Source organism: Carcharodon carcharias, chromosome 1, assembly GCF_017639515.1.
Source record: "Carcharodon carcharias isolate sCarCar2 chromosome 1, sCarCar2.pri, whole genome shotgun sequence".
Taxonomy (NCBI): domain Eukaryota; kingdom Metazoa; phylum Chordata; class Chondrichthyes; order Lamniformes; family Lamnidae; genus Carcharodon; species Carcharodon carcharias.
Genome location: NC_054467.1, coordinates 60,258,124 through 60,277,954, shown reverse-complemented (window position 1 = coordinate 60,277,954; position 19,831 = coordinate 60,258,124). Strand labels below are relative to the sequence as shown.

Sequence of the window (19,831 nt, the reverse complement as noted above, 5' to 3'; positions counted from 1 at the left end):
CGGCCAGGTGGGAAAAAGTGAACTGACTCCTCTCTATTCAATCATCACAACAACGGTTTAAATTTCTTTTCCACGAGGATATGCCCGTTCCAAATCAGAATGTATTTAACTATTTAAGCAGTGAGCAATAAGGAGCCAATCAAACAAGGTTTTCTTGAGTTAAAGAAAGAGCAAATTTTTTAACCACTAAACCCAAGAAAAAAATAAAACTGTGACGTCTCACACAGGTATCAGAAATAAGGGAAGTTAGATTCCAATTAAACAAAAGTTAAAATAATATACGGTTGTGTCCTTTGGTTGTCCTGGAGGTGTAGATTTTTAAATATTGCAGCCAATTTGGATTAGCTGGTTTCATGGATGCAATTAGACATAGAAGATGTTGCAATTATTATGAGATCTCGATGCACTGGTACATTTCTAGTAAAGTTGGCTTCTGAACTGGGTAATATACTTCCAAAAGAGTGAAAGAGATCAGCTTTCAGCTTGTTTCCTCTGCTGTAAACTTTCTTGCCATCTCTCTGCAATGACTGTAGCCTGGCCTGAAATACTTCAGCCATTGTATATTTCCAAAGGGTTTTGGGTGAGTCTGTCTGTGGCAGCCATTGTTTCAATATCCAGCACTTTACTGTTTAATATCTCTTCCTTAGACAGTGATAAGTTTTGATGAGTCTTTGAATTATAGGAAAGGTCTCTGTCTTCACACTCCCCTGAGGGTGGTTTGTTTGTTTTCACCTTCACTTTGGAAGGTGGCCTTGCGTTTTATGTAGTTTGTTCTGCCTCATTTCAAATCGCTAAATTTCCAGTCAGTTGAAAGTTGAAAAATCATATTTTCAAAAATAAAGGGGCATAGCCTCGTGACAAAATGTAATCCTGAGTGTTCAAGGTACCCCATTGGAGGACCGTAAACTGGGATCATCCTTCAACCATTGCAATCTGTAATTGCTAGCAGTTTCAAGACCTTCTGTCCACATACTGCATAAGTTTTTCTGCAAATCCCTTATACACTGTCAATCAAATCAAAGCTAACCCTGATAGACTGCAGAAGATGTTGCAATCCAATTTGACCTTGTTCTCAGTGATAGCAAACTGCCATGTGAATTATTATGACTATTAAAATAAAACAATGTCTAAACCCAAGTTATAATGTAGGATTAGGGTTAGTGCAGCCCTTACTACAACACTGATATCAAACATACAGTGTAGTCCTGATTACTTCACAAGAATGAGATGCAGTCACCGACAGGGTGGTCACTCGTAATTGGCTGCAATTTGACTTCAGTCATTGCTATATGATTTAAACTTTCATTTTAAAAGTTGAAAACCCTGAGGCTGATTGCTGTTAATTCCTGATGACAGAAAAGAGCTGGCTTTTCTGTCAACTCTTCAGTTGTCAGGTAAGTTTCTTCGGCAGTATAGGCTGGAAGCCAACACTGTAGGGACTGGCTACACGTGCACAGAGCTCTGTTTTCTCTCACTCAACACCAGTGCAACTGGACCACAAACCATGGCTCCCTACTCAAATTGCTTTGAAAAATGCAGTTGCTTTATAATCTGTGAAATCAGAGCTTAAAACAAAAGCATAAGTTTGAATTTAATTTTCACTTACCATTTGAGAAATCAATCCTTTTTTTATTTTTATAAGGCACTGGTCACAAGTTGCAAACAAGTTACTTCAAACATTATAGGGTGAAAAGTACTCTGTGACAAAATTAACAGATTAAAATTCTTGCTATAGCAATAGACAAAAGATTTTCATATGAATACATCAATTCATTCATACACGTTGTGTCACATCTTATTCCATGCCGAGTGATTAGTGTTAAAGTGCTAAAGCACAGAGGAACAAAGAAAATGTAAAGAAAAATGCAAACCAGAAATGCTCACAGAAAATTGTAAACCCAATTGTACTGAATTAAACTGTGATCATGCATATAATTCTGTGCACAAGGAGAAAACAAGTGAATTAAATGAAAAGATTTGCCCCATGCTGTGTACTGAATATTTTAATTGATATGTGTTTTGATTTGGTATCCAGTACCTCAGCAGTAACATATCATCAGTAGGATGTCATCCAGATTGGCAAAACTTTCTCATACACATCCTAATTGATGACTGTTCCAGCCAGCATAGAACTGTACTATTTTACCTGCAGTCTGATATACACATGCTTGGATCCTGACCTTACACTGATTTGCTTTGACTGTTTCCCAGTGTGATCTCATGTCATTTTTGGGTATAGGTCTCCTTCTCTCTGAAACCCTGGACATTGTGTTCTTCCTGTTGTGACATCATTAACCACAAAATTTACTCTGGTTCAGCAAAGGTGCCTGTGTACCATACCACAGTCCCATAGCTTTAATTGCTGTCCTTTAAACTAGCACCTCCATCACCCTTCCCCCAATACCTACTTCCTTCTGAGACTTTCTCATGTTCCCTTTGTGAAACTGAGCACAAGCTAGGCTCTCTCATGCCATTGTTGGCCGAAATATTCCAGATGCTGGTAAAATTAAATGTAAAATAAACAAAATAGGGAAGTTATGATTAATGTCTACTAAATTGTGTTTTGATTAATACATTTTTCCATAGACTTGGCCTACATAATGAACATACACTGTGGAGGCAATCATCACACTTTGCAGTTGAATTATACACTTTATGAATAAGTATATTCTAGTACAGTTAAAAATCACTGAAATTAAAATTATATAATGTTAAAATAATGAGTTTTAAATTCTACTTGATTGGTGGGGACAGCTGAAAACATTTCTTCCTTCTTTAGTGTTCTGATACTTAGAATTAAATCAATCCTCCTTATCTGATGACACTCATACCAGTCATGTATGCTGCTCAAATGAACATTAAAAGGGTCACTTACGTAATGTATGAGTTATTAAACTGGCCTTAATCTTGAGGCCTAATCGAGTACAGTCAGAACTTGGCTTTACCCATTGACCTTTGAACTGAACTGAGCCACTCACAAATTCTAATTTTGAGCACACAGGAAATCAACAACACAACTTGAAATTCTTTCTCTGCACCCTAACCCCTCCCCACCCTCACCATCTCCTCTTTTCATATAAATGTTGATTTTTGCTGGGGCACTGTTTCACAGGTATGGATCCTTGTGCTAGTGACTGTTCTTCACAGATCGGATTAAGCAACTGTTAATTTTATTAGTGGGAGCATCACAGTTGAATTTAATCCTACCCTTAAGTGACGTTTACAGTGACAGTCACTGATTAATGATTAAGGGCTGGAATTTCAGTTGATTTAATCCCTCCCTAACCATGGGACGTTGAGGGTGGTTATGGAAACCCATGCCTGTTACAGTCAGCAAACTAGGAGTTGTTCAGAGGTTGACCTGAGGCTTTTGCTCTGAAGTGTTAAATACTGCAAAGTTTGTTGCCATTCTCCACAGAATTGATGGACTAAATTGCCTTGTTTCATTCTGCATTTTCTTACTTCACTTTCCCCATAGGTAAAGCAGGGATAGTGATTCTGTTATCTCTCATACCTCAAAGCATCCAGGTGAAGTCAAATGTTTCATTTCACTAAGTAGAAAGTACTGTGTTCCTTGTACAAGTACACTCAAGTGCTTCTGAAAATTGTTTCATGTTGTTAAAAAAAATTCTGCTTTGCTATTTTTACCACCAAAGTGAATGATCTCACACTTCCCTTCACTTGGAGGCTGAGCTGCAGCCTGTTGCAAGACAATAGTAATTGCGGTCTTCTGAGAGCAACCTCATGTGAGAATGCAACAGAACTCGTGTTATGATAAGAAGCTTCTCAAAGTAGTTGTGTGAGAGACAGCAACTAAGATCAATTTGCTGTGTCAAAGTGTCAAGGCTGTCTAATGAAGAGATATAGAAGAGGGGTCATCCATAATCAGCCAGGCCTTCTGAGATGCTACAACAGAGCTAGATTTCTGAGGATCAGAATGGGAGCCTTCAGAAAGACAGGATCAGCAGCAGGATTGGCATCAGTGAAGATTTTGATTTATGGTTTACATATAGATTTTTCTCTACTTATGACACTACCTGACCATCTTGATCAAACATGAAGTTGCTTTCCAAAAGAAAATGACTAATGATAAAGAAGCTCACAAGGAGAATGTCGAAATAGCTGCGGTGGATACTATAGAAGTAGACAATGTTGTCTTTTTAAATTAAGGAGGACTGCAATGGATAAATCTGGAACTAGTAGTGACAATTATTTGAACATCAGTGCAAAAGATAAGGCTGATGCATTTGCTATAATCTTCAGCCAGGAATGCTGAGTGGATGATCTATCTTGCCCTCCTCCAGAGGTCTTCAGCATCACAGATGCCAGTCTTCAGACAATTTGATTCACTCCACTTGATATCAAGAAATGGCTGAAAGCACTGGATACTGCAAAGGCTATGGGCCCTGACACTATTCCGACAATAGTACTGAAGACTTGAGCTCCAGAACTTGCCGTGCCCCTAGCCAAGCTATTCCAGTACAGCTGCAACACTGGCATCTACCCGGCTATGTGGAAAATTGCCCATGTACACAAAAGCCAGGACAAATCCAACCCAGCCAATTACTACCCCATCAGTCTACTCTCAATCATCAGTTAAGTAATGGGAGGGGTAATCAACAGTGCTATCAAGCGGCACTTGCTTAGCAATAACCTGCTCACTGACGGCCAGTTTGGGTTCCATCCAGGGCCACTCAGCTCCTGACTTCATTACAGCCTTGGTTCAAACATGGACAGAAGAGCTGAACTCCAGAGGTGAGGTGAGGGTGACTGCCCTTGACATCAAGGCAGCATTTGAGTGAGTGTGGCAACAAGGAGCCCTAGCAAAACCGGAGTCAGTGGGAATCAGGGGACAAGTCTCCACTGGTTGGAGTCATACCTAGCACAAAGGAAGATGGTTGTGGTTGTTGGAGGTCAGTCTTCTCAGTTCCAGGACATCAGTGCAGGAATTCCTCAGGGTAGTGTCCTCGGCCCAACCATCTTCAGCTGTTTCATCAATGAGCTTCCTTCCATCATAAGGTCAGAAATAGGGATGTTCGCTAAGAATTGCACAATGTTCAGCACCATTTGTGACTCCTCAGATACTGAAGCAGTCCATGTCCAAATGCAGCAAGACCTGGTAAATATCCAGGCTTGGGCTGACAAGTGGCAAATAACATTTGCACCATACAAGCGCCAGACAATGACGATCTCAAATAAGAGAGAATCTACCCATTGCCCCTTGATGTTCAATAGCATTACTATCACTGAATCCCCCACTATCAACATCCTGGGAGTTGCCATTGATCAGAAACTGAACTGGACTAGCCATATAAATACTGAGCCTAAAAGGGCAGGTCAGAGGCTGGAATTCTGTGGCGAGTAACTCATGTCCTGACTCCCCAAAGCCTGTTCACCATCTACAAAGCACAAGTCAGGAGCATGAGGGAATACTCTCCACTTGCCTGGATGAGTGCAGCTCCAACAACACTCAAGAAGCTTGACATCATTCAGGACAAAGCAACCTGCTTGATTGGCACCACATCTACAAACATTCACTCCCTCTATCACTGACACACAGTAGCAGCAGCATGTACCATCTACAAGATGCACTTCAGGAATTCCCCAAGGCTCTTTAAACAACACCTTCCACCTTCCAAACCCATGACCACTATCATCTAGAAGGACAAGGGCAGCAGATATATGGGAACACCACCACCTGGAAGTTCCCCTCCAAATCACTCACCGTCCTGACCTGGAACTATATTGCCGTTCCTTCACTGTTGCTGGGTCAAAATCCTGGAACTCCCTCCCTAACAGCACTGCACATGGACTGCAGTGTTTCAAGAAGGCAGCTCACCACCACCTTCTCAAGGGCAACTAGAGATGGGCAATAAATGCTGGCCCAGCCAGCAAAGCCCACATCCCGTGAATTAATTGAAAAAACATTTTCAATGACCTAGGATGGTACCTGATCTGGCCCATGTCAGTTAGCCATGAATTAAATGGTTTCAACATTACATCATTGCTGCTGCTTTTGCTTAAGAATAGTCCCTGGTGTCTTTCTCATTTTTCAGATGTGTGAGTTACCTAAAGTATGTCTGTGTGTAAAAAATAAAACTGAAGTGCATTGATTCTCAGTAATGAACTTTTATTTGACACTGATGATAGTCATGATGATGGTAGTGTTCTCTTGTTACAATAATAATCATATAATGTTTTGTCATTCTCACTTGTGAACTTGATGAGCAATAGGTTGTGGCATGGCCGTCTGTATGGCTCACTGTCCTGTGAAAATAATGGTCATAGTCAGACACTAATATATTTTTTCAGAACTATTGACAAATAGATCTGTCACAGGTAAACCCCACTCTGATCTGACTCATAGTGAAAATAAAACTTGTATTGTGGATTTATATCTGCTAACAGAAAAGATACTGCAGAAAAGATAAGTGCCTGCCAAAAGTAAGATGTACTATAATGAAAATGGGTAAAAGAAGAAAGAGACCATCTTTCTTAAAAGCTAATTAAAAGTAGAAAAATTGTGAATAGATTGGTGACACCAGCTGTCTAATTTCATTCAGTTTCTAAAATACAGACTTTTCCAGTATTCCCCCTTCAACAAACTCCTTTACTTTAAATTTCAGACCCATCTTAAACTGTCCCTCTCCAACTTATCACAAACAGTTCACGCAAATAATGCAAATTTGAGAGTTTCCATTTTATTTGTCTACAAAAAGGACTCAGAGATTAAATTCTTAACCTAACATAAATTACACTGCACAGAAAAGATACATCACAGTCTTTACTCAACTTACTCTTACTTCTGTATTATGGATTTAAATCTCCCAATTTTACCATTCTTGGTTCCATTCTCATGTGACTGTTAGGATACAATTTTTGTTAACTTTTCTGCCAGGAGTAATTGATTTTTTGCCATGAAGGTACTTAAATCACTTGCGATTACATTGGTAATGGATACTCAGTGCAGGAAATAAACAGATTTAGCTTAGCCTGATTGTATGTGCCAGTCATGGTGAATTAGTTCATGTGACACTTAAGCCATGAACTTCCTCAGGTTTCTCCCACTCTGCTGTTGTCGGTTTGGCCGAAACCCTTTTTTTTTACAAAGATAAAGGTTTCCTGCCAAAGTCATGGTGGCAAAGCAGGAAAAACCCTGGGGAAATTCACCCACTTACATTTTAAAGCAATTTTCTTCCTTACGCCTTTCCTTGGATTTCTTCTCACCACACACCATCACTGGATGCCCAACAGCTCTCAGGCACCCTCAAATACTACTGCAAAGCCCCTTTTTTAGACCTGTTCCTTAGATATCTCTGATTTTTTTCTCTCTCGTGGAGAATTTCCTACATATTCCATTGAAATTCAGCATGCGGGCAATAATTGCATTAAAGTACAATACTCTAATACCCAAACCTCCCTATATCACCCACAGTGTTAACCATAAAAGACAGATCATTACTTTTTATTTATTTCATTGTTATATATAATAATTGAATACACCAATTGCCCCACACACATGAAAGCCTAGTAGTTGAAACAAGACGTTAGTAATTTGGTAACACAAAGATTATTTCTGAAAAGAGAGACATGTTACCAAAGCTTTCTTCTTACACTCATCAAGACAAATGCAAGAATGCCAAATTTCAAACAATTTATGCTGCAGGAGAAAAGGGTGCTGATTGGTTGGCAAGTCAACTCTGATTGGCTGAGGCATTGCCATGGAGAAAGTAAGGGAATTATATGCACCCCAAAGTTCCTTGTAAATTCAATAAAGACACAAGGCTTGAACATTAGTGTAGCTATTAGTATTATTCTTTCAACTAGCCAATAGTTTCCAAAACCTGGATGCCACTATACTTCATTGTATAGAAATATGTAGACAGATAAGACAGAAGAATGTAAGAAATAGAATCAAGAGTAGACCATTTGGCCCCTTGAATCTGCTCCACCATTCAATATGATCATGGTTGATCTTCTGCCTCAACTGCACTTTTCCCGCCAGCATTCCATATCCCTTGATTACCTAAAAAAATCTATCTTAGCCTTAAGTATATGCAAGGATGGAACATACCGTCTGAAATAGACAATTCTCCCTGAGGCAAAGTCCTGTCTCAAGGAGAATACTGACAATGGAAAAAATTTTAAAAATAGAGACAATAAAAAATTATTAACATGTCCCCCTAATGTGGCAATGTCACATGAGATGGGACATGTTAATAAAGAACACATAAACTTTATTAATTTTTTACAAACTGGACATAAAACTTCATCCTGCCAGGGAATGAAGTTTCATGAATAATCTGGAGCCCACTGGGGCTCCTGGCCTGCCCGCCAGCCTTAAGGTTGGCTGGGCAGGTCTTTACGTACTTTAATTAGCCTGTCAATGGCCTCAGTTGGCCATTGACAGGTCGGCGGGCAGACAGCTGATTTCGCTGTCCGCCCGCCTTCCTAAAAATTTAAATGGACCAGGATGACGTTGGGGATTCCTCCCGACATCATCCCACATCACTTTTCCCTCTGTGAGGGGGCCCCGCCCCCAAATCGCCGAGGCGAAAATCCAGGCCAATGTTTATCATAGAGAAAACAAAATAAAGTGAGGGAAAGAAAGATGGTATTAAGTGAGAGAGAGACAAGAGATGGAAAGAAAAAGGAAAAATAAATTCATAATTAAAATATTTTTGAAATCTTCAATAATGATGAAAGTCTGAAGGAATAAGCAGCCCCACTTGGAAAAGTTAGTTTTTAAAGCAAAGTTGTTTGGCAGTAATTAAGACTTCTCAGATCATTAAAAATTAATTACACCAGAATGGACAAGTCTTAACATTTGCTGGTGTGTTCAGTGGGTATCTATCAGGCAATTAAAGCAACTTAATGCATTCATTAGCCAGAATTTTCCAGCTGACGTGCGGATGGTGTAGCCCTCACATCAGCACGTGCCATTGCGATATTTCGGTGGGTGGGTGCGATCAGTTCGCCCGGCATTAATTGAAGGGCTCGTTAAGCCCCTTAACTTGCCAGATGTGTACGATTTTAAGGGGCCCATGCGGTCAGCGCACGGGCCCAACGGGAAGGCAGGTAGGAGATTATTTAAGAAAACTTTTGCAATGTCGGGATATGTGGACTCAGAGGGGTTGTTCATGTTTTACATGAAGTTATAATTGATGAAAGTGTTTAAAACTTGCCTGTGTGATTGTTAGTAGTTCTCATCGATGTCCAAGAGGTTTTTGTGTAAAGTAAAAGCATTCTGCAGACAGCATTCTTTTTCAGCCTCGCAGCTTTCTGGAGGCCTCCATTTAGCCTGGAGCTATGGGTTCTGACCTCTCCAGTGGAGGCAGCTCCCCTGAGGAGGAAGGGAGGGATAGAATCAGGAGGAGGCCAGGACTGGACAATCAGCCTCCAAGGGAGGCATCTTTGGGTGTCCAGGCGCAGGCACAAGGGGCACAGGGCCAAGAGGTTGTCCAAGGTGGGAGGGACCACAGAAGACGCCACTATCCTGCTGCCAGCATATACAGGCGGCGAAGTAGCTACCTCAATATGACTGAGCTGCAGTGCCGAAGGATGCTTCATCTCTCAAGGGAGACGGTCAACTATATCTGTCAGATGATTGGCCCTGAGATCTCCTCTAACTGTGTGGGTGGACACCCCATGCCAGCGGCTCTGAATGTCACAGTTGCCCTCTACTTCTATGCCTCTGGCTCCTTCCAGGGCTCGGTGGGTGATCTTTCCGGTGTCTCCCAATCAGCTGTCCACACTTGTGTCAAGCAGGTTACAGACGCTCTGTTCAGACGGGTATCCACCTTTATCCACTTCCGCTGCGACCACGCAAGTCAGACACAGCGAACCAGAGGCTTCGCAGCCATTGTTGGCTTCTCCCGTGTCCAGGGTGCAATAGACTGTACACATGTGGCCATCAAGGCACCAGCAGGTGAGCCCGGTGTCTTTGTCAACAGGAAGGGCTTTCACTCCATCAACGTGCAGATAGTGTGCGATCACAGGGTGCAGATTTTACAAGTCTGTGTAAGGTTCCCAGGCAGCTCCCACGATGCCTACATCCTCAGATATTGGGGCTCTTCAGTGCTCTGGCTCGGCTAGATGGTTGGCTGCTGGGTGACAAGGGCTATCCCCTGTGAAGGTGGCTCATGAAGCCAGTACACTGTCCAAAAACAGAAGCTGAGCAGCAGTACAATAAGAGCCAGGGCACCACAAGGGCTGTGGTGGAGAGGGACAATAGTCTTCTCAAGATGCGCTTCCGTTGCCTGGACCGCACTCCAGTACCCCCCAGATTGCGTCTCTCTGATTGTGGTAGTCTGCTGCTCTTCGCACAATCTTGCACTGGAATGGGGGGATGCAGATGACGATAAAGACTTTGACGCCCTGGATGAGGCTGCACATGATGAATCCAGCAGTGCTTCAGAGGATGAGGAAGCACAGGGCGATGATGAAGGCCACAACGACGACCTGTGTTTACACCAAAGAGGCAGGGACACCCGGGACAATTTAATCCAAAGAACTTTCAGCTAGCTCCACACACATGGATCAGCAGGAGCAGCTTTGCCTGGAACTTCCTCACGTGGCACTTAGGTGCTACATCTTCCACCTGATCAGCTGCAAATAAGGCCTTAGTACAGAAACATCAATCTCCAATCGAACACTCATGATAATTATGTGAAGATGAAAAAAGCACCACAATGAAAAGACACTCAGCCACAAAGGTGGACTTTATTCTATCCACAAATAAAGCCCACATGATTATTCAACAATGTTACAAAAAGGGGTCCCTACTCTAAGGCCCACACAAAATCAACAGTGACAAACCCATGGAGTGCCTAAGGTGCCTTATGTTTTCATTTCTGGGTGCTATGTCTAGGTGCCGCCCCATCGCTCGGAGTGGCTTGTGAGACAGCCTGCTGACTCTGCTGTCCTATTGGTCTAAATGACCTTGGCGGATGTCCTCTGGCCCGTGGAGCCTACGATGGGAGAGTGTGGCCAGCTCTTGAACTGGCACCTCTCCAGTTGTCGCAGCCTCAACAGAAGCAATGTTGACTGGCAGAGGGGCGGAGGAGCTGCTGCCCTCATCTGGAGTGCCCTGAGAGGAGCTCACAGCGACGACAGGCAGTTGCTGTGCCGACGTGAGGTCCAAATCTACCTCACTGCAGATGCATGGGCACCGAGTGCCAGTGTCCACAACATCTCCCACAATGGAAAACACCACCTGTGGCCAGAACTGCTGTGGGGGCTTGCAGGTCAGAGCGTAACCCAATCATATTTTGATCCATTTGGTGGAAGCCCCTCTCTATGAGAGTCGCCAATCTCTCATTGAAGGAATCCTGAAGCTCTGGCCTGAGGGCAGATTCTTCACGTTCACTCTGCCTAGACTCCTCCGTCACAGACAGCAACTGAACCATTCCTTCATGCAAACCTGCCAGATGCAAACGCACGTCCTGCCGCCTTTCCTGCAGCTGCTGCAATGGAGACAACTCCAGAGGCACGACATTGGTGCCGGACTCAGCAAGTGTCTCATCCCGTGCAGCTTTCCGGCTGCTGGAGACAATGGCCCAAACCCCACCCCCATTGTTCCCCTTGGGCACATTTGGCGTCTATCCCTTTGCCCCTACCATCTCCTCTAACGATCGTGATGTGCCCTCTCCACTGTGACCCGGGACACCAGTCAACGGTAAAGTCCCCACTGAGGTGTGTGTGTCTGCGCCAGTGCCTGGCTGGGTGAAATGATGTGCCGCAAGTTGCACATGTTGCCCCTCAGGTGTGGAGGGGGGTGCTGCATTGAGGACGTGCGGGTCGCCCTGGTGGTGATGCTGAAATTAATAACAGGGACAGTGCATCAGTTAGCGTACATTCACTTCAACCTTTCATCCCTTTCCCCCCCAGCCTCATAAATAGCTCACCCTTAAAGACCCTTAAAAGAAGAACATTGGTGAGATGGAAATGAGTCAAGATGGGCCCCAAGCATTAAACCACATGCAAACAGGCTGGTTAGATGGCCTCTTGAATGGCACATGGCTTGTAAAGAACAGAGGAGTGGGGAGAGTGCAGAGGTATCTGATGTGGATGCATTGTTGCCTGGATAGTTGCACGGCTGAGGAAACATTTCAAACAGTTTTGTCATTTTCCGCCGAACTCAGGAGATTGAGAGGTCATATTATTGCCCTTCATTCCGTAAGCAGGAGCATAGACCAGGTGGGAAGAAGGCAACATTTCCCCTTGGCACAGGGATGAGTAACGTGGTGGTATTCATCTAAGTTGAGCGCCATGAGGTTCACAGCTGAGGTGCTGAGGACCCTTTGGAGAGAGTAATTTGGGGTGCACTGGCTGAAAGGGTGCAGGAGGTCCCAAACCCCCGAAAATGGAATAAGTCTTTGGGCAGCGGCAATCCAATGGCATGTTAGACCATGGTGATAGTGGTTACAAATAGGATAAGGTGATTTTGGAAGGTTTTGGAGAGGCTTTTCCTCAAGGGGACAAGGGTCCCTCCTGTATGACCCAGACATCAGAATGCCTCAGTGAGTGAATGAGCATTGTTGCAGCATTAACGGTTACAGCAACCATCAGTCATTTGGATGGTGGGCACACAGAGTGGATGGGACTGTGGACCTCAAATACCTGCCCGCTGGACCCCAGCCTCGCCGCCCCCAGGTACCCTGGCCTCCTGCCTCCTGCCCAGCTCCATGGCCTGGTCCTTGAATGGGGTGAGGCACTGGAGGAGGGCGTGCCCACCAACAGTCCTCAGGTGTTCTAGGGCATTGTGGTTACTTTTTGCTTGCAAAACGCATAAGAGGATTTATTGGGGTAGGTCACTCATGTACTCTGCACGCGCATGCAGCACCCCAACCACAGTGGGCCATCTGAGGCCTCCAGCGGCTCCTGTCCACACCACTAGTGATGAGTCCCCAGATGATAGTACGGCTGGTCCCAAACCCCACCCCCAACGTTCCCCTTGGACACATGCGGCATCCATCACTTTGAATAGCACATGGGTCCTAGTGCCCATGGCAAGGAGAATCAAATAGTTGCGGCGCCAATGCCAGCAAATGGGACTTGCCCAAAAGACCTTGAGGCACCCCTTGGACCATCTCATTAGCATCAATATGACATGTGTTGGAGTTCTGAGTATGTGTCCACCGGCGTCCCCTGCAGCTTGCCCCCAAACTACTCAAATGCCACAGAACCAACATATGCTGTGCAGAAAGCCCTTCTTCTTCTTAACCCCTAAGGCTGATGTAAGCATTGTCAGTACCCATTTGCCCACCCAGCATGTGACAGATGCCCTATATGCAGCAACGGCCACCATACATGGTTGGGGTGGGGGGGGCAAAGGCTAAGGCTGCCTTCTGCCTCCAATAGCCCAGGCAGACATGGTACTCACCCGTCCGAAGCGCAGCAAATCATTGAAGCGTTTTCGGCACTGTGTGCCAGTGCGCCGGGCGTCATCATGGGCACTTACAGTCTCACCCACCTCCTCCCATGCCTGACTGGTAACATGGGGGACTCTCCTCCTCCCATCCTCAGGATACAGAACATCACATCACTGGCCCACATCTTCCAGGAAGACAGCACGGCAGGCATCCGAGAATCTGGGGGCACAGTGGTCCCTTGATGGTCTCTCCTGTAGCCTGCCCCCCTCCTCCTCCAACTCCTCCTCCTCTGCCCCCCTTGCAGCATTTCTACCTCTCTGAGTGGCCATGGTGCACTGTTTCAAGCAGGCTGCCTGGCCACTCTTTAAACAGGCTGCTGGCACCCCATTGGAACCGGCAGTCTGAGGCAGCCCACCCCCACAACTATTTTCCCATTCTCCATGGGTGTCGCAAAGCTGCGGTGCGGGCCTTAATTGGCCCACCCACGGAAAATGGCGGTGCAGCCCATTTCGCCAGTGGCAATCGGCAGCCCCCCCCCCCGCCCATTCAGTTGGGCCCACCTGACCGACGAACGTAAAATTATGCCCAGTGTATTTAAATACTGAGTCTGTTGGCGAGGTACCATTATAGAGAATCTTCTGGAAGAACTGGCTAATTTGGGCAACAACTTCCTCATTTCCATGTTTAATGCACAAGTGCAATCACTGAAAATTGCTGTCCAATTTACACAAATAATAAATCTGATAGCCTCATCATTATTCTAATCAGAAAATTCAGGCCATTATGTTTTTAGGCTTTTCAATCAGATAATTTCCTTGTGCTCAGAGCCAAAGACTACTGCAAATGTGAGCTCTGTCCCTCTATGGAACGGAGTATAAATTTGTATGTATAGTACTGGTTAGAATGTTTTCAGTTTGTGGGAAGTATCACAAGCCATTTTATGACCTCCTAGACTTTGAAAAACAATAAACACTCTGAGTCCATGACTTAGGCTATAAAATAGATTTATTAATAATAACAGATAAGCAGCAGCAAAGACAATGTTGCAACTTGTAAACTTTTACCGAACATTTAACTTGTGCTTTATCCTTGGATACAGAAAAATGAACAAATGGAACACTTCCTGAATTGTACTGATACTAAATTTATACAGGTGTCTGTGCAATACCTCTGTTATGTGAAGATTTAAATGAACCAAAAAGTCTTGATTTTCTCCGAAAGCTGTTGTAATCATCAACATTTGTGAGTAGAACCAACACAAGCTAGAGGAAGCTCTAGGGGCTGGATTTTCACCAAGCTGGGATGGCTCGGTAGCTCTTTAAAAATGGCGAGTGGTTCCAGATTCTGGATTCCAATCCCATTCCCAGGGTTTCCCTTTATCTGGGATATTGGGCTGGCTCAGGTCATGAGCTTGCATCCTGAACTTTTGACCTGGCCGGCTTCATTGCGGGGATAGGTGAGTCCTAGTTCTATGCAATTTTCATGGAGTCTTTTCGAAGAGCCATGGTTCATGGCACCTCTGAGGTTGTTTTTTATTCTTTGATGGGATATAAACATTGTTTAGCCAGTATTTGTTGCCCATCCCTAATTGCCCTTGAATTGAATGGCCTATCCAGCCATTTCAGAGGGCAGATTGGGTGTCTGGAGTCCAGATAATTGTTGTAGGGTGGCCAAGTTGTACTATTAATGATAGAGTTGATCTGCAGACACATCTTGGGTGGAAACATTAAGTTTATTTATACCATATTCAGCAGCAACTACACGTGTGCTTTCAACTCCAACTTTAACTCTACACTGACTGCTGAGGTAGCCCGCGCTACTCTCCCATTGGTTACTACAGATCATGTGATCTTGCCTAGCAAGTATTATTCTTAAAGGTACATTAAACGCTAAATAAAACCATAATTACTGCAGTCTTCCCCATTCAACATGGCTATACATATTATATTTACAAGTACATATTTTTCAAGACAACAGTATTTCAGGTGGTTTCCAGGTACATGTGGAATGTCGCAGCTCCACAACTTCAGCTTCTTTGTCAGGAACCTCCTTTGCCAGAGTTGCCTGAACATCAGGTGCTTCAGTGGGCACTTGCAGCTCTGTATCCTCAACTCTTACAGGAACATCAGACAGGTCAATTCTGGGTTTCCTCAGCAGGAAACGCAGACCCGGTCATGATCACTGGTGGAACCAAATCTTGGTGATTTGTTTCTCTCTTCCTTAAATGGTCCACATGTTTACGGATGATCCGACCTTCCACCTCCACGTGGTAAAATAGAGGTCCAGTCACCGCACTTATTTCACCCGGTAACCACTTTGGACCTCCCCAAAGTTTTCCACGTATACCAGCTCTCCCACTATAGATTTCCTCACGCAGCTAAGCCAGTCATGTCTAGTTTTCTGGCTTCCCTGACTCCTTTCCACCATCCCCTCTAAATTTGACATTATTAAGCTCAATCTCACCCTGAGATGGTGTTTCAACAATGACTCCGCAGGTGTGGCACCTGTTGTCGTGTGAGGAGTAGTCCTGTAATGAAAAAGAAAGTGTGCTAACTTGGCTGCCAAGGAATCACCAGTTAGCTTTCTCATGCCTGCCTTGAATGTTTGAACCACCCTTTCGGCCAGTCCATTTGAGGATTGGTGGTATAGTGCAGTTTTCACATGAGTGATACCATTGAGGTTGATAAACTGTTGAAACTCAGCACTTGTAAACGCTGTGCTGTTATCAGGAACAGCTAATCTTGGTAGTCTGTGAATGGCAAAACTTTGACATAGTTTCTCAATTCTAGCGGCCAATATTGGTGACTTCACCCCATATACGTCCAACCATTTAGAATGGGCATCGACAATGAGCAGAAACATTGTTCCAAGAAAGGTCCAACCTGGTCAATATGTAACTGCACCCAGGATCTACCTGGCCACTCCCATGGGTGTAATGGAGCTGTCACTGGCAACTTTTGCAGTTGCCAGTGCACACAGTGCTTTACTAAACTCTCTATTTCACCACCCATCTCAGGCCACCATAGATAGCTGCGTGAGAAATTCCTGGATGGGCACTGTTATGAGAAAGCATTTGGTAAAGGCTGAGTTGTTTAAATCCCAGAGGGAAACTTGAACAACTGTCATAACCTATATTTTCAATTGGTATGTTCGAGATGCAGTTCTGAATTCAGGAATAAAACCACCAAGTCTCAAGAGGTTTTTATATAGAACTAAATTAAACATTTATTAATCTTACAAGGTATTAAACACATACACTTATCTACAAATTATGACCATAATAACTTTTAAACAAATGCCCAAATTAATCACTCCCAGGTAAATCTTCACCAAGGCAACAACAATCCTTGGACTTTAAACAGACACCAAGCAAAGCACATTTGACCTTACAAATTCAAAATGAGGTTCCTTTCAATTTGTTTCCTTTGCAGACACAGTCCTAGGCTTGCAGGCTGATTAGATCTTAAATACCCTGACTCATACACACAATCTCCCTTCGGTTTATACCTTGCTTCCCCTTTGAATGTAAATTTTCCATTGTATTACTAGGTTTTTAATTTTACCTCTCCTAACAATAATCTTTTCATTCTACCAATTTTATTACTAATATAAGCACATTGCTTGGCTTCTCCCAGCTAGGTACAAGATTTTACCCATCCTTTTGAATGATTTATTTAAAAATTCAAATTCCACTTTATCTTTTAACTAACTTACCTTTATCTAATTAACATCTCAAAACCACTATACCACAAAGCACCCAGACTAGTTGGCTTTAATCCAATTAAGCCAGATATAGACACACACATAGACACAGACCCTACTACAATTCAAATTTGAAAATAATTTCTAATAACACTAGAGACATTAACCTCTTCATGACAGGCACTTTAATTCAATTAAAAGTGACTTCCTTCTCTTTGGAGGAACTATCACTTGTGCTACCCATCCTGGCTGGTTAGTTCATGTCTTCTGTTGAAGTATGGTTTCATTTTGTCAGATACAGGCTCATGTGACCAACCAGGAAGCACTTGTTCTCATACTTGACGTAGGACTGGGTCCCGACTTGTCCAGTCTCTGATATGTTGAGCACATACTGGCGAGGAATCTAAGAAATTTAACAGTAAAATAAGTTACTGTAGAACTGGGATGTGCTCATCATTTTTTTGTGAAGGCAAATGATTAAGGGCATCAGCGTTTGCAATTTGATTGCCAGGCCTATGTACAAAAGTGTATTGGCATGCTACCAGAATTAGAACCCATCATTGTATTCTTGTTGAGGCCAGGGTGGTATAGCCTTGTCCTCACTAAACAATCCTAGCAATGGTTTGTGGTCTGAAAAAACTGTAAAATGGTGACTGTGGACGTACTAGTGAAATTTATTGATGCCAAACTTGATGGACAGGCCTTCTTTTTCTCAGTATCTCTTTTCTGCAGTGGTGAGCGTTCTTGATACATAACCTGGTGGCTGTTCTGTGCCATGGTCCATCTGATGAGAGAGCATTGCTCCCAATCCAATGTCAGCACCAATTCTTTCGTCTGGTCATAAAGCACAAATAGATTAGACGAGTGCAACAATTGTTTCACCTTTATGAAAGCTGCGTTTTGGGGTGCCTTCCAAGATCAATGTTGGTTTTTTTTGAGTATATTGAGTAGAATGCAGGGGGGGCCAGCACTGTAGACAAACTGGGTAAGAACCATCCATAATAGTTGAGCATTCCTAGGAATGTTTTGAGCACTGAGGCGTTCTTTGGCACAGGTGCCTCTCTTATAGCTCTCATTCTCTCCTCAACCGGGTGGAGACCCTGTGAATCTACCCAGTAACCCAAATAGGTTACCACCCTTATTTGGAATGTGCACTTTTATTTTTTTTTAGCACAGGCTTTAATCTCGATCTTCTTTATGACTTCACTATTGGTCAGACTTCTCTCAGATGCAAGCTCAACAGCTCAGTGGCTGTGTCTCCCAGACTTTCATTATCTGTCTGCTTCTTGGACAACTCTGCAGCTTTTGCTTCCAAAGCCTCTTTGGCTTCATTTAGCTGATTTTTCAGCTCTCCCATCTCTTTTTTGTATTTGTTTTCTGTCTCCTGGTAAATTGAACTTTGTTGTGACTTCTTTGCCAACTGATTCTTCAGTTTGTTCAGAGAAGTGATGAATTTTTTTTGTTTCTCTTCATACTCTTCCAGAGGTACAAACTTTGACCTGAGGGAATCTTGTAGTGTGTGAAAGTCTTTCAACAGGTTTTCTTTTTCCCTTCGAAGGTTGCTCACCTCGTCTCGAGCTCTGTCATCAAGCAGGGTCTCTTCGAGTTTCTTCTGCTGGTCTTCCAGGTTTTGGCTTAAGACAGCCTGCATTTCTTCAGGTTGTTCAGGCCTTACACATTACTTTTTTCAAAACAGGAAGGCTTCCAGCTTTCTTTTGGAATCTCAGTGGCCAATCAGGGTTGATTTCCTTTAGCCAATTTCACTCCAGAAGGCTTGGCCCTCTGCCTCTCAATACTAACACTGGTAGCTTTGCCAATTGGCTTCCATAATGGACAGTTAATCTGCTTATGCCTTTTACTTGAGTGTCTTCACCTGTATATGTTTTTAGCTTGATGGCTGTTTCTTCTAAACTTAATTGATGTTCACCATTATTCAACTATCTGAAAGTATGTTCCCCAATTATGGTAGTGGAGGCTCCCATGTTCACTTCCATTCTAACAGGTTTGCCATTTACTTTCACCGTGACAAATATTGGTTCTGTATTTACAACTTTCAGATTAAAAAATGAGTAAATGTCTGAATTTGTTGTTTCAGGCTCTTCTACATTGTAGATTTCATTGGGCTTCTTCTTTTGTTTACAAGCCTGCTTGTATGTTTCCTTGCATTGCCTTATCATATGTCCATTTCTGTGACAATAGTAATATTCAATTTTTTAAACTGCCAATCGCTAAAAGACTGATTGTTTCCACTTCTATTAAAATTATTCTTTAATTTCATAGCTAAGTTATTTTTCTCTATTCTTTGGCTGTTTCCCGCTTATCGATGGAGTCTCGCCGTCTCACGCCTCTTTCGCTTGAGGTTTCCTGCCCGATGTGGAGGATGGCACTGTTTTAAGCACCTCATATTGCTTTTGAATCTCATTGCGCTTTCCATAGCCATTGCTATCGCTAACGCCTTCTTGAAATCCAGATTCACTTCAGACAATAATGTTTTCTGAATAGAGCCCTCTTTCACACCACACACTAAACAATCTCTGAGCATGTCGTTCAGAGTCATACTGAACTCACCATGTTCTGTTAGCTGCTTCAAATTTGGAATGTAGCATGCAGTTGTCTCCCCCAGGACTCTATTTCATGAATTAAATCTGAACACTTGCATCATGGCTGAGGGCTTGGGTTGAGAGTGACCCTTCATGAGGTCCACAAATTCATCAAAATCCTTCAAATCTGGGGCACTGGGTGCTGTCGAACTTCGA

At 43.4% G+C, this 19,831-nt stretch overlaps 1 protein-coding gene across 2 annotated transcripts in view; it reads left to right on the top strand.

The window, feature by feature from the left end:
* Positions 1-19,831, top strand: part of LOC121280220 — a 365,957-nt gene that overhangs the window by 12,751 nt on the left and 333,375 nt on the right. The gene's annotated exons all lie outside the window — the stretch shown is intronic.